This window comes from Notamacropus eugenii, chromosome 6 (assembly GCF_028372415.1).
Source record: "Notamacropus eugenii isolate mMacEug1 chromosome 6, mMacEug1.pri_v2, whole genome shotgun sequence".
Taxonomy (NCBI): domain Eukaryota; kingdom Metazoa; phylum Chordata; class Mammalia; order Diprotodontia; family Macropodidae; genus Notamacropus; species Notamacropus eugenii.
The window spans coordinates 58,487,262-58,502,035 of NC_092877.1; the positions used below are offsets into that span (position 1 = coordinate 58,487,262).

General features: G+C 37.2%; 1 long non-coding RNA gene across 1 annotated transcript in view; it reads right to left on the bottom strand.

The window, feature by feature from the left end:
- LOC140511152 (uncharacterized) overlaps nucleotides 1-8,687 on the bottom strand; it is a 30,531-nt gene extending 21,844 nt beyond the window's left edge. Inside the window, exons 1-2 of the long non-coding RNA XR_011969451.1 lie at nucleotides 8,292-8,687; nucleotides 5,261-5,389 (exon numbers count right to left, since the gene is read on the bottom strand). This is a non-coding gene — a long non-coding RNA (uncharacterized lncRNA). The remainder of the gene's footprint in view (nucleotides 1-5,260; nucleotides 5,390-8,291) is intronic.
- Nucleotides 8,688-14,774: the final 6,087 nt, after the last annotated feature.

Genomic DNA, 14,774 nt, shown 5'->3' on the forward strand with positions numbered 1-14,774 from the left:
TCTAATATACTAATATAACTGCCAAATATAAATATGGTAGTGAATAATACGGAACTAGACTCTAAAGCAATGAAGTTAAGGATGGGACAAAGGACAATGTAAGGCCCATAACGAGCATGAACAAACTTCATTAAATTACAAATGAAAAATTCTACAAGAGAAGCAGTATAAAAACTGTCATATAAGAACATATGAGCAGAAAGGGGAAAAACAAAGATCACATCAAGAAGCCTAAAAGGTCAAGTAAAAAATTCATTGAAATAATAACTCCAGCAAAACTGCAGGATATAAAATTAACACACACATACACACACACACACACACACACACGTCATTAACATTTTTGTATATATTGCCAACAAAACTCAGAAGGAAGAGGCAAAAAGAGAAATTCCATTCAAAACAACTATGGGGGGGGCAGGGCAGAGCCAAGATGACAGAGTAGAAAGACAAGCCTGCTGTAACTCTCCTCCCATAGTCCATGAAATACCTGTAAAAAATGACTCTAAACAAATTCTAGAGCCGCAGAAGTCACAAAATGACAGAGTAAAAGAGATTTCCATTCCAAGGCAGCCTGGAAGACCCATAGGAAAGATCTATCACACCAGGCTCAGAGCAGAGCACAGCCCAGCTTTGGTCGTGCAGCACAGACAGGACCAGAGCAGGCTTCAGGGCATGGAACCACAGACAGCAGTGTTCCCAGATTTCTCAACCCACAAACACAAAGACAGCTTCAAAGGTCAGTAAGAAAGTGCTTTCACCTGGGTGAGAAGGCTGCAGGGTCCCACCCTAGCCCTGGCACCAGGTGGCTGCAGCTTCCATTTTTGGAGCCCTCAGCCTAAAGACCTGGGGGGAATCAATTGACTAATCTGGGTCTCAGTTCTGAGTGGCAGTCCTGAGGTAAGGAGGAGCACTGGCTGGTGGAGTTGGTGGAGGCTCTGGAGAGGGAATCTTACTCACAGATCATGGGCAAAAAAGTGCTTGTGGTTGCTCTCAGATCACAGCGCAGGCCAGGAGAGGAGTAAACTGCTCTTGCTTGATTGTGTAACCTTGGAGGAACTGGAGAACTTATAGGTCCCCAGAGTATACCCTCCACTTGACAAAGGACTCAAAAGTCAAGTAACTTGCTGGGAAAATGACCAAAAAGGGGGGAAAAAATAAGACCATAAAAGGCTACTTCCTTGGTGAACAGGTATTTTATTCTATCCTTTCAGATGAGGAAGAACAAAGCATACCATCAGAGGAAGACAAAAAAGTTAAGGCTTCTGCATCCAAAAACTCCAAAAAAAAAAATATACAATGGTCTTAGGCCATGGAAGAGCTCAAAAAGGATTTTGAAAATCAAGTAAGAGAGGTAGAGGAAAAATTGGGAAAAGAAATGAGAGTGATGCAAGAAAATCATGAAAAGTGAGGCAACAGCTTGCTAAAGGAGACTCCAAAAAAATGCTGAAGAAAATAACACCTTTAAAAATAGACTAACCTAAATGGCAAAAGAAGTTCAAAAAGTCAATGAAGAGAAAAATGCTTTAAAAAGCAGAATTAGCCAAATGAAAAAGGAGATTCGAAAACTCACTGAAGAAAATAGTTCTTTAAAAATTAGAATGGAACAGAGGGAAGCTAATGACTTTATGAGAAATCAAGAAATTACAAAACAAAATGAAAAGAATGAAAAATAGAAGACAATGAGAAATATCTCACTGGAAAAACAACTGACCTGGAAAATAGATCCCGGAGAGACAATTTAAAAATTATGGGACTACCTGAAAGCCATGATCAAAAAAAGAGCCTAGACATCATCTTTCATGAAATTATCAAGGAAAACTGCCCTGATATTCTAGAACCAAAAGGTAAAATAAATACTGAAACAATCCATTGATCACCTCCTGAAAGAGATCCCAAAAGGAAAATTCCTAAGAATATTGCAGCCAAATTCCAGAGTTCCCAGATCAAGGAGAAAATACTGCAAGCAGCCAGAAAGAAATAATTTGAGTATTGTAGAAATACAATCAGGATGACACAAGATCTAGCAGCTTCTACATCAAGGGATCATAGGGCTTGGAATATGAATATGATATTTCTAGTCAAAGGAACTAGGATTAAAACCAAGAATCACCTACCCAACAAAACTGAGTATAATACTTTAGGGGGGGAAATAGTTATTTGATGACATAGAGAACTTTCAAGCATTCTTGATGAAAAGACAAGATGAAAAGACCAGAGTTGAATAGAAAATTTGACGATCAAACACAAGAATCAAGAGAAGCAGAAAAGGTAAATAGGAGAGAGAAATCATAAGGGACTTACTAAAGTTGAACTGTTCACATTCCTACATGGAAAGATAATATTTGTAACTCTTGAAACTTTTCTCAGTATTTGGGTAGTTGGTGGGATCATGTACATACATACATATATATAGATGGATAGATCTATATATATATATCTACAAATATATATAGATATATATACATATAGACAGAAGGCACAGGGTGAGTTGAATAGGAAGGAATGATATCTAAAAATATAAAATTAAGGACTGAGAGAGGAATATATTGGGAAGAGAAAGGGAGAAAAGATATGAGACAAATTATCTCTTATAAAAGAGGCAAGAAAAAGCTTTTTCAATGGAGGGGAAAAGCGGGGAGGCAAGAGGGAAAAAGTGAAGCTTACTCTCATCACATTTGGCTTAAGGAGGGAATAACATGCACACTCAATTTGGTATGAAAAATCTATCTTACACTACAGGAAAGTAGGGGAGAAGGGGAGAAGTGAAGTGTGGAGATGATGATAAAAGGGAAGGCAAATGGGAGGAGGCAGTAATTAGAAGTAAACACTTTTGGGAAAGGACAAAGTCAAAAGAGAGAATAGAATAAATGGGGGAAGGATAGGATGGAGGGAAATATAATTAGTCTTTCACAACATGACTATTATGGAAGTCTTTTGCATGACTACACATTTATGGCCTATATTGAATTGCTTGCCTTCTCAGTGGGGATAGGAGGGAGGAAAGGACAGAAGTCAGAACTCAAAGTTTTAGGAACAAATGTTGAGAATTGTTTTTGCTTGCAACTGGGAAATAAGAAATACAGATAAGGGGGTACAGAAATCTATCTTGCCCTACAAGAAAAGAGAGAAGATGAGGATAAGGGAAGGGAGGGATACAATAGAAGGGAGGGCAGATTTGGGGAAAGGGTAATCAGAATGCATGATATCTTAGGGTGGGAGCAGGAGAGAGATGGGGAGAAAATTTGGAACTCAAAATCTTGTGGAAATGAATGTTGAAAACTAAAAATAAATTAATTAAAATTTAAAAAAAAACAACTATAAAATGTATAAAATATTTAGGTATCCATCTACAAGGACACAAATGAACTATTTGAATGCAAATACAAAACACTCTTTTTAGAAATACAGATCTAAGTAAGAGGAGAGATGTTTATTATTCATTGTTAGGATATTCAAAAATAAAAATGACAAAACTATATAAATGAATTTAGTTATTCAGTGTCATGCTGGGAAGGAATCAAGGGTGAGGAGATCCCAAGAAGGAACATAAGTACTCAAAGTATCATGAGTCTGGCTGTTTACTACTAACAGGCATGAAAACATCTGGCCACCTCTCCCTTGAGTCCAACAGGTACAAGTGGCATATGTACCTTTGCATGTGATTGTTGTTGCTAAATAGATTCACAGTGTTTGAGCGGAAAGAAGACCTTAGAGGTAATCAATCAGTGAGTAGTGTGGACTGTGGCTCTTCCCTTTTAAAGCACAAGAACATTGTGATTAGTTAAGTTTGTTAATCTTGCATCCCTGGATTAGATGAAGTTTCCTAAACTGACATTTTCCTAACCTTGCTTTCCTAACCCTAAATATAGCTGACCAAGCCAGTTGGTGGGTACACAGGAACTTTCCATTATATAAGCAACTCAATCCATCATCTGTCATGGAGTCATTTCTGTCAGATAGAGCCAAGAAATTGGCCAATTTTCACATGTGCCAATAAAACTATTAAAGTATGACTTTAGAGAGCCAGAAAAAAATAATAAAATTAATCTAGAGGAAGAAAAAGTCAGGATTCTCAAGGGAAATAATGGAGAAAAATGAAAAGGAAGCTTTTGGCAGTACCAGATCTCAGACTATACTACAAAACAGTAATTATCAAAACTATTTGGTACTGACTAAAAAGTAGGAAAGTTGAGCAATGGAACAGATGAAATATACAACATAGAGAAGTAAATGAACATAGTAACAATGTTTGATAAAAACCAACTACTAGGGTAAGGATTTACTATTTCACAGTAAAGCTGTCTGGCAGAAATTAGGTTTAGAACACCTCTCACCATATAACATAATAAGCTACAAATGGCTATTTGACCAGATTTAAAAGATCACATCATAAACAAATTAGAGGAGCAAAGGAAAAACATATCTTTCAAAACTACAGATGGAAGAGTTCATGATAGATAAAGGATAGAGATAAAACTGGAAATTTTGATTACATAAAAATTAAGAATATTTTGTGCAAACAAACCTGATGCCACTAAAGATAGAAGGGAAACTTTAAATGGGAAAAAAAAAACTTCACATAAGGTTTATCTGATAAAGATCTCATCCAAAATATGTAAAGAATTCATTCAAATGTATAGAAAAAAAAATCATTTCCCAATAAATAAATCCTCAAAGTGTATGAGCAGGTATTTCTCAAAGGAAAAAAATCTAAGCAACAAAGAGCCCCATGAAAAAATACTCCAAATAATGAATAATTAAAGAAATTCAAACTAAAGCAAATCTGAGGTGCCATCTGAGATAAGATTAGAAAAGACAACAAAAAAAGACGGGCACATATATACACTTTTGTAGCCTTTCTGGAAAGCAGTTTGAAACCATACCCAAAAAAGTCACTAAACTGTAATACCCATTTTAGGCTGACATCCTAAAGAGATCAAAGGAAAAGGTAGAGATTCATATACACAAAAATATTTATAGCAGCAGTTTCTGGAAGAAGAGGAAGTCCACTCATTGTGGAATTATTAAATAAATAAATGGAATGGAATTGGGTTGTAAGAAATGAAAGAGGGTATGGTTTCAGAGAAACCAGAGAAGATACGTATGAACCGGAACATAGTGAAATAATCAGTACCAGGAGAACAATTGATACAGTAACAACTTCATAAAGAAAAACAACTTTGAAAGACTTAAAAACTCTGATCGATGCAGTGATCAGCACTGTTCTAGAGGGCCAATAGTGAAGCACACTACCCACCTTTTTGCAGAAGCACGGTAGACTGAAGGTGCAGGATGAGGTCAATATCTTTTGGAGATGGCCAGTGTGGGAATTCATTTTACCTTGTTGTCAGGATTATGGTTCTTTTTCTTTTTTCTTTTTTAATTGCTGGGGAAGAAATGAGAAGGAAAAAGTGGTGATAGTGTTGAAAAAAAAAAGAAAAACAAAAGAGGATCACTGGAGCATTTTTTAAGATTCCTGGGAAAGAGCAGAGGGATGTTCAGATGGAAATACAGACAAGCAGGACAGCTTTGAAAGTATAACTGAAGTTAGTACATGTAGACTTTTTAAAATCAAGCTGTACATAATAAAGATTTGTGGTCTTACACGTAATCTTCTTTTTCTATTCTACTTTTTATATGGAAATGTTTTCTTCTTGTATTCATTAAATTCGGACAAAAAATAAATTTTTAAAGAGGGCTGATCATGTATCAACAGCAAGGAATCACTGATAGGCAATATACTCCACTGTCAATCATGTGATGTTAAAACGTTGCATGGGCAAGAGTTGTACAGGATGAATAGTCTTACATGAATGTCTTGGGAGGCCTACATGTTCCAAAGGTATCACCCTTTCGTTACTGCTCTCTAAAAGAGACAGGTCCTCCAATTTTAACATCATGTCAAAGGCCTCTTCTCCTTCCTGCTGCAGGGTGCCAATGAACTTCTTATAGCTGCCATGTGCATTCTGAGTGCCACCAAATTAGTTGCCTAGCTTTTGCACATATCTGAGTACTATGACCCTGGATTACTGCAGCTTCAGGAAAAATATGAGGTGCCCTAAAGCTCTACATTACTTTCCTGAATGTCTAGGTTTCTTAGTCTTGGTGTCCTGCCAGTCCTATATTGCCTTCATGGCATGTCTAAGTCACCACTTGAAGGGTTCCTCTCCTGGTGTACAAGTGATGCTCCCTTGAGAAATATTATAGGTTTCCCCACCCCTTTGGCTACTCAATTTTGGTTTGATTCTTTCAGTGGTGGAATCTAATGAGAGACAAGCACTCATCCAGCAGCTAAACTTAGACAGAACCAATATATACGGATTGAGTTAAGTTTGAGCCCACTGTCCCCAGAGACCAAAGTGGCAGAGAGAAGAATGTGCCCCTCTGGTATTAGAAAGAAATGTTTATTGCTCTATGTTCAAAGTAAATATTCCTTTTAAAAACTAGTTGTCCATAGTATGTGAGGAATGTTTCTGGTAGACTTAGACTTTCACAGCAAGACAAGGACCTAAAAAATCCCAATGGACTCGAGGCAAAATGCCTTCCACATCCAGAGAAAGAACTATGGAATTAAATCGTAGGATGAAGCAGACTATTTTCCTTGTGTTATGTTTTGTTTTGTTTTGTTTTTCATGGTTTCTCCCATTCATTTTAATTCTTCTATGCAACAAGACTAATGTGAAAATGTATTTAATAAGAATATGTGTGTAGAACCTATATAAGATTGCACTCCATCTAGAGGAGGGAAGGAAGAAGGAGGGGGAAGGGAGAGGGAGGGAGAGGAAAAGATCTAAGATATATGGAAGTGATTGTAGAAAACTGAAAACAAACAAATTAATAAAAAAGAAAAAACTAGTTGTTATTAAGGGTGAAAGACACTGTCACCTAGGTTATAGTTACCGCTTCTCACAACCTCAGTCTGGGATAGTAAGCCTAGCATAATCACTACATGTAGGGCCTTGTCTGGGATAAAACCATGTCCTTCAAATTTGTAGGGAGAGCTGGAAAGATTCTGTACCTGGGAAACTCATTTTTTGGTACCCTTGTTTGTGGGATCCTAGAGCAAATGGCAATTTCTTTTTCTTTCACTTTGTTTTAGGTTACAATTGCACAGATGTATTAATATAGATATGCACATTTATACATTGTATGTGTTTCCCCTGCAAGTCAATTCTATTTGAGATGTTATTTTAAAATATTTGCATTCCTTGATTTGTTGAATTTTAAATATTAATACCACCCGCATTGCTGAATCCTATACAAATACTGATAATAAGACTAATCTCAGAAGCATGGAGTTTGTATCACTAATTTTACAATGTTCTTTCTTCTTTCTTTTTTCTTACATTTAGACTTACATTTGCTTGCTTCACTATGAGATTCTTATTCCTATGAATCCGTAGGGTAATATTTGCCTATGTGCCTGGTAACCCTCAATCAACTCTGTGTGTTTAATGATTTTCTTGGGAGCCTCACCAGTTTTCAGGGCTCATTTGACATGGTTTGACTTATCTTCCATCGTCTCAAAGTCAACATGTTCAGTATTGAGTGACTTTGGAATTCTGGCAGGATTGCTCTTACAACTTCAGAGATCCAGTAGGGGAATTTTATTTTGAGGGGCTTTGGAATAAGAACTCATAGAAAATTTGCTTGAATATCTAAGGAGATTGCCTATACTACAGGGACCCCCAAAGAAATTTTGCTGTGCCCTGCGTGAAAACAGACAGCTAGAAAAATTTGTCAAGACTTCACTTGGATGGTATATGCATCTGATACCTCTGATTCTCTTTTCCAATATGGAGGAGCCTGAAGAGTCTTCTTCTAGGAGGGTTGGGATAAGATGTAATAGGAATGAGTTGGAGAGACATTGGAACATGTATAGACATTCTGTGCCTGGTTTCAGTCAACTAACAATGTAGTGAATGGGAAGCACTTTTATTAACTGTGAAGACATTGAAAAAAGGACTAGCAAGCAGAATCTTGGCTATCTTTCTCTTAGACTGCCTATTCTTTGTTTGACTACCTTCTGACAGTGCCAAGTGAGAGATCAATGCTATAGAGCACTAAAATCAATTTAAGCCCACTCTCCCCAGGGACAAAGATGGGATAGGAGGAGGGAAGGGATTTTTTTTTACCTCTGTTATTGCTGTATCTTTGAAGTATATACCTTTGTATAAGTGTGTGTGTGTGTGTGTGTGTGTGTGTGTGTGTGTGTGTGTTATGATACCATAACTTTCCATATTGGTCCCAAGTAGTAAATTGACTGGCAGTCTACCCCTGAGACTTACCATCACCACCTCTGCCACTGGATTCCTAGCTCCTGAGGAAAAGGTTGGCATTGCATCACTAGTTATTGATGAGGGTGTCACTCCTCTCAGTAGGCCTTTCCCATCATCCTCAGTCCATCCAGATCTAAATATGAAGTAAACTGACTAACAAAGTAATGAATTGAAACAAAACAGACATGCAAATAACAAGGAATAATCAAGCAACAGAATCAATTCTCAGTTAAAATCTTTACTCAGTCACTCATTAATTTGTGAACTTAAGCCTCCTTTGTCAGCCCTTGTTCATCAGTGGGTGACTGGATAACTAATTTTCAGATGCTCCCCTGTGATAGGAACAACTTCTACTAAAGTCCCTCGCCACATAGATATGGAGAGTTTGCTTCTTTTACTCCTCAAAAGCAAAGAAGCCATTCTCCAGACATGTTTGGCCTAGGGGACTAAGACTCAAAGTTTAAAGTTTCTGGGTATCCAACTACAAAAGTTCAACTCTTGCTTCTGACTAGGGATGCCACCATAACAAATGTGGAGGCAGGGAAGCGCATGGCGACTGAAGGAAGTCTGTACCTTTGCTGAACATCCTTTCCACTGTATTGTTAAGTGAACCACCCTTTATTTAATGCTATATGGATTCTGAATATCTCATTTTATTCCAGTTCTGAAGCTGAATTTGAATCACCGAACCAGCCTGGGTTTGAACTGTTCTAAAACATCTGGCCTTAGTTATCAGGAGTAGATAATGAGTGGATCAGAGCTGTGGATGACCTCACAGTCAAATTTTTGTTGTTGCTCAGCCATTTCAGTAGTGTCTGGTTCTTTGTGACTCCATTTGGAGTTTTCTTGGCAGAGATACAAGAGCAGTTTGCCATTTCTTCAGCTCATTTTACAGATGAGGAAATTTGAGGCAAAAAGGATTAAGGGACTTGCCCAGTCACACAGCTAGTAAGTGCCTACCTAAGACCACATTTGAACTCAGGTCTTTCTGACTCCAGATCAGCATTCTATCCACTGCCCATGGTCAAGCTGAGGGAAAAGAAGAGGAAATCAGATGATTATATGTTCAGATACTGGATCCTTGCATTCTATGACTGCCACATATCTGACCATGCTTCTGAATGCGTATCTCAGTGGGGGTAAGGACTAAGTATGCAATATCACTTTAACACAATTAAACATTGGCTCCTTGAGGTTCCAAAGCAGTGCTGTTTGCACAAGGAAAAAATAGGGGCCAAATTACAGTCTAGACCTAAGACTAAAAATTCACCTAAATGGAAATGCAGATTGGCCCTAGTTTAACCACCAGATTTTATTAATATCTTTAAATATCCCTTTTTCTGGATGAACCTCATAAATGTCATATGTATCACATTCAATTCAAAGTATACTGTCTAATATCCTCTAGCAACTCATACAAAATATGAATATCATCTGGATCTTTAAGAATTATGCCCTGCAATTAAACTGTGCATACCTTTTGATCTAGCAATACCACTACTAGGTTTATATCCCAAAGAGACCACATAAAAGAGGAAAGAGCCTATATGTACAAAAATATTTATAGCAGCTGTTTTTGTGGTGGTCAAGAACTGGAAAATCAAGGGGATACCCATCAATTGGGGAACGGCTGAACAAGTTGTGGTATATGAATGTAATGGAATAAAGAAATGACAGACACTCAGACTTCAAGAAAACCTAGAATGACTTATAAAAATTGATGCTGAGTGAAATGAGTAGGACCAGGAGAACATTATACACAGTAACAGCCACAGTGTGCAAGGGCTGTTTCTGATAGACTAAGCCCTTCACAACAATGCAAGGACCTAAAACATTCCCAAAGGACCCTTCAGCCAAAATGTCATCCATATCCAGAGAAAGAACTATGGAATCAGAAGGAAGAATGAAGCAGACTACTCATGATCTCATAAAAATGAATGTTAAAAAATATCTTTACATGTAGTTTGAAAAAATAAAATACTATTTTAAAAAATAATATTTTGTCTTGGTTTAGTTTTTCTTATAATTTCTCCCATTCATTTTAATTCTTCTATGCAACATGACTAATGTGTTATAAGACTATATGATGTCTTGGCGAGGAAGCGGAGAGGGAGGGGAAGAAAATTTAAGACTTATGGAAGTAATTGTTGAAAACTGAAAACAAATTAATTAAATTTTAAAAAAAGAAATGATGAGGACTTCAGAAAAACTTGGAAAGACATATATGAACTGATGCTGAGTGAAGGGAGAAGAGCCAGGAGAACATTATAATTGCGCAATGATCAGCTATGATTGACTTTGCTCTTCTCAGCAATACAATGATCTAAGACAATTCCAAGAGATCCATGATGGAAAATGCTATCCACATCCAGAGAAAGAATTATGGAGTCTGAATGCAGATCAAAGTATATTATTTTCACTTTTTCTTTGTTTGATTGTTTTTTTAAGGCTTTTCCCTTTTATTCTGTTTCTTCTTTCACAACATGACTAATGTGGAAATGTGTTTCCACGATTGTACATGTATAACCTATGTCAGATTGCTTGCCATCTTGGGGAGGGAGTGAGATAAATCTGGAACTCAAAATCTTTAAAAAACAAATGTTAAAATATATTTTTACATGTAGTTTGAAAAAATAAAATACCATTTTAAAAAATAATTATTCCCTGAAGATGACAAACATTATAAAATACTATTTTCTCAATAGCTATCTGTTTGGGGATCTGGGAACGCCCAATAATTTCAGAAAGTTCACATAATGCAATTACTGTATCATTTTCCTTCCTCTATACTTTGGTTATTGCCTATTCACCACACAATGTAAAATCATTTCAATATGATAATAATAGCTAGCATTTACATAGTGCCTAGTTTGCAGAGCACTTTACAAATATCTACTTTGGTCCTTACAACAACCCTGCAAGGTAGGTGCTGTTATTCCCATTTTGCATTTGAGAAAACTGAGGCAAACAGACTGAGTCTGAGCTCAAATCTTTTTGACTCCAGCTCTAGCAATCTAGCTACTGTTGCACCAAGAAGCCACCAACCTTAGCCACAAAAAGGAAGAGAGATGTGGAGTGATGGGTAGTGTGGATGGATAGATCAGGTTGGGGCGGGGGGAAGGGTTTGAGGATCAGTTAGGCATGAACTTGTTTGCAGACAGTAGGGAAGCTGCCAGTAGACAGGTAGCAACTGAAGTGAGCAAGTGGGGATAATAGAGGGGGCAATCTAAGAGAGATAATGGAATGGGAATGAGTAAAAATAGAGGTAGAAACGAAAGCAAGTTTGTTACTGGCACCAGTTTGACCCTAATGAAAGTATTTCTGCTATCTTGTTACTCCCTTATATTGAGATGAAAAATCAATGAAACATTGTAATTGAGAATGATTACTATTTTAGGTTCTCTAGCAACCACTGCCTTTCCATTTTCAGAAGCCCCTGTGCCGCCAGTCACAAGCCCCTCCTTGGGGACTACCTCTATGTACCCATTAGAATGTCAGGTCCTTGAAAACAGGGATTATGTTTTTGTCTTTCTATCCCCAGCACTTAGCACCCTCCCTGACACATAATCTTCAATTAAATAAATGTGTACTGACTGATTGACCAACATCTTCAGCTACAGCTGTTTAAACCTGAGTCTCTACTCCAAAGTTAACCCTGCTCAGGAAAGGTCAGAGCTTGCCTTGTTCTCAGTGGATTTGGCCAAGTACATTTCTAATGTTCATTGGCACTCTGATTTAGAGTATACAAGAAATAGGATTCCACCAGTTCCTAGCTTTGGCACCCTAGGCCATCACTTTATTTCTTGATGTCTAACTTTCCTCATCTGCAAAATGGAGATGATAACATTGCCCTAACTTGCTCTGTCTACCTCACAGGGATGGATGAAAATCAAATGGGATCAAGAATTCTTGTAGAGCATTTTGTAACTGAATAATTCCATGTAAATGGAAATTATCATTGCTTTGATCACAGGATTTTAAACTACGAGTAACCTTATAGATCATCAGGTCATGAGATGTTAAATATAATACTGCACCTAGCATTTAAAGTACATTAAGGTTTGCAAAGCACTTTACAAATATCTCATTTGATCACCACATCCCTGGAGGTAAGTGTTCTTATTAGCACTTCCAGGAAACTGAAGCAGACTGAGGTTAGGTGACTTCCCCAGGATCACGCAGCTAAGGCAAAGTCTGAGGCTAGATATAAACTTTGTTCTTCCTAACTCAAGGTCCAACACTCTCGCCACCATACTGCCTAGCTAGGAGGAGCCTTAGAGGTCTCATTTCTCAAATGAGGAAATTGATGTAAGTGACTTGCCCATGGTCAAATGGAAAGTAACCAAGTCAGAATTTGAACCCAGGCCCTCTGCCTCCAAATCTAGTGCTCTTTCCCCTATGTTACCTTTCCCATCATCAAAGACATATATGGGCAGAAAGGAAATAGGACAGTAAATGAGTGAAAATGAGGGAAAACAGCTGGATGACCTGATTGCTACACTGACACCCACTCCCAGATGGTAAAGAAATCAGAGGATTCTCTCCAGCATTAACATGGCAGATGATTTATGGAAGACTTTTGGAAGAATGTAATAAAGTGTCATGCAGGATAAGGTCTGGAGGAGCTGCAGGGTGTATCTGCATAGTAGATACTTATCAATCATAGATTTAGAGTTGGAAGGAACTACAGAGATACATCCTATGGTCCATCCCTTTCATTTCAAGAATAAGGAAACTGAGTCTCAGAGATATAAAACAACTTGTCTGCCATCACAAGTCAATAAGTAGGACCCTTGAAATCATGGGTCCTTCAAATTACCCTAGTACTTCAGGGATCTGTGATTCCATTCACAGTAAATGTTCCCATTGTAGGTGACTGCAATCCTTCTAACACATTTTAATGATTATTAAATTATTATTAATGTATTTATTTCATTTGTTATAATAATTTTTAGTATCATTAATAATTAATAATAATTTATTGGTTCAATTTATTAATATTAAAATCCTAAGATTTTCCTTTAAGAAGGCATTTTAGTGAATCGATATGCTGAAGATTTTCACCACCTAGCAATTAACCCTCTACATTTAGCAAGACTAGTCTTCAGGCAACGATCTATCACTGAGCCCATACCTAAGTGATACAGCAGTCACACCAAAGTTCAGAGAAATTTGCCAATGCTGTTGGCTATCCATTTGTATCTACTCTAAATAAACGGAGGATATTGGAGAGGAGCAGCTGAGAAGAGAACTATGAATCCAGTTTCCAGTCTTCTAAGTTAGAGGTATCAAAGATGGGGCCATCTAGTATTTGATAAAACTGAAGAGCCAAGCTTTGGGGACAAGAATTCAGTATCCGACAGCTAGGGAAACTGGAGAGCAGTCTAAAAAAAACTAAGCACAAACCAACATTTCCCACTGTATTCCAACATAAGATTAAAAATGGGTACATGATTTAGATATAAACAAATATTATAAACAAAATAGATATCATAAGCAAATTAGAGGAGCATGGAAAATTTCACCTGTCAGATCCATGGATAAGAGAAGAGTTTATGATCAAACAAGAGAGAGAGAAAATCATGGAAAATAAAACAGAAAATTTTGATTTGTTGTGGTTGTTCAGGAGTGTCAGTCATGTCCAAATCTTCATGAGCCCGTTTGGGATTTTCTTGGCATTCCATTTCCTTCTCTAGCTCATTTTACAGATGAAGAAACTGAGGTAAACAGGATTAAGTGACTTGCCCAGAGTCAAACAACTAGTAAGTATGAGGCCAGATTTGAACTCAAAGGGTTAAATTTTCCTGACTTCAGGCCCAGCACTCTAACCATTGTGCCACCTAGCTGACCATAATTTTGATTACATGAAATTAAAAAGGTTTTATACAAACAACATAAAAGCAGACAAAGTTAAAAGGACAGCAGGAAAATTAGAGGAAATAATTTACAGCCAGTTTCTTTGATAAAGGTCTCATTTCTCAAATACATAGGAAACTGAGCCAAAATTATAAAAATAAGAGCCATTCTCCAATTGATAAAATGGTCAAAGGATACGAACAAGTAGTTTTCAGAAGAAGAAATCAAAGCTATCTATAGTTACATGAAAAATGCTCTAAATCATTATTGATTAGAAAAATGCCAATTAAGACAACTCTAAGGTACCACCTCATATTTATTGGATTGGCTAACATGACAGAGAAGGAAAATGACAAATGGTGGAGAGGATATGGAAAAATAGGGACACTAATGCATCATCGGTGGAGTTAAGAATTGGTTCAACCATTCTGGAGAATAATCTGGAACTATGCCCAAAGGGCTATAAAACTGAACATACTCTTTGACCCAGCAATACCACTACAAGATTTATAAACCAAAGAGACTAAATAAAAAGGAAAAGAACCTATATGTACAAAAATATTTGTAACAACTCTTTTTGTGTTGGCAAAGACTTGGAAATTGTGGGAATGCCCATCGATTGGGGAATGGCTGAAC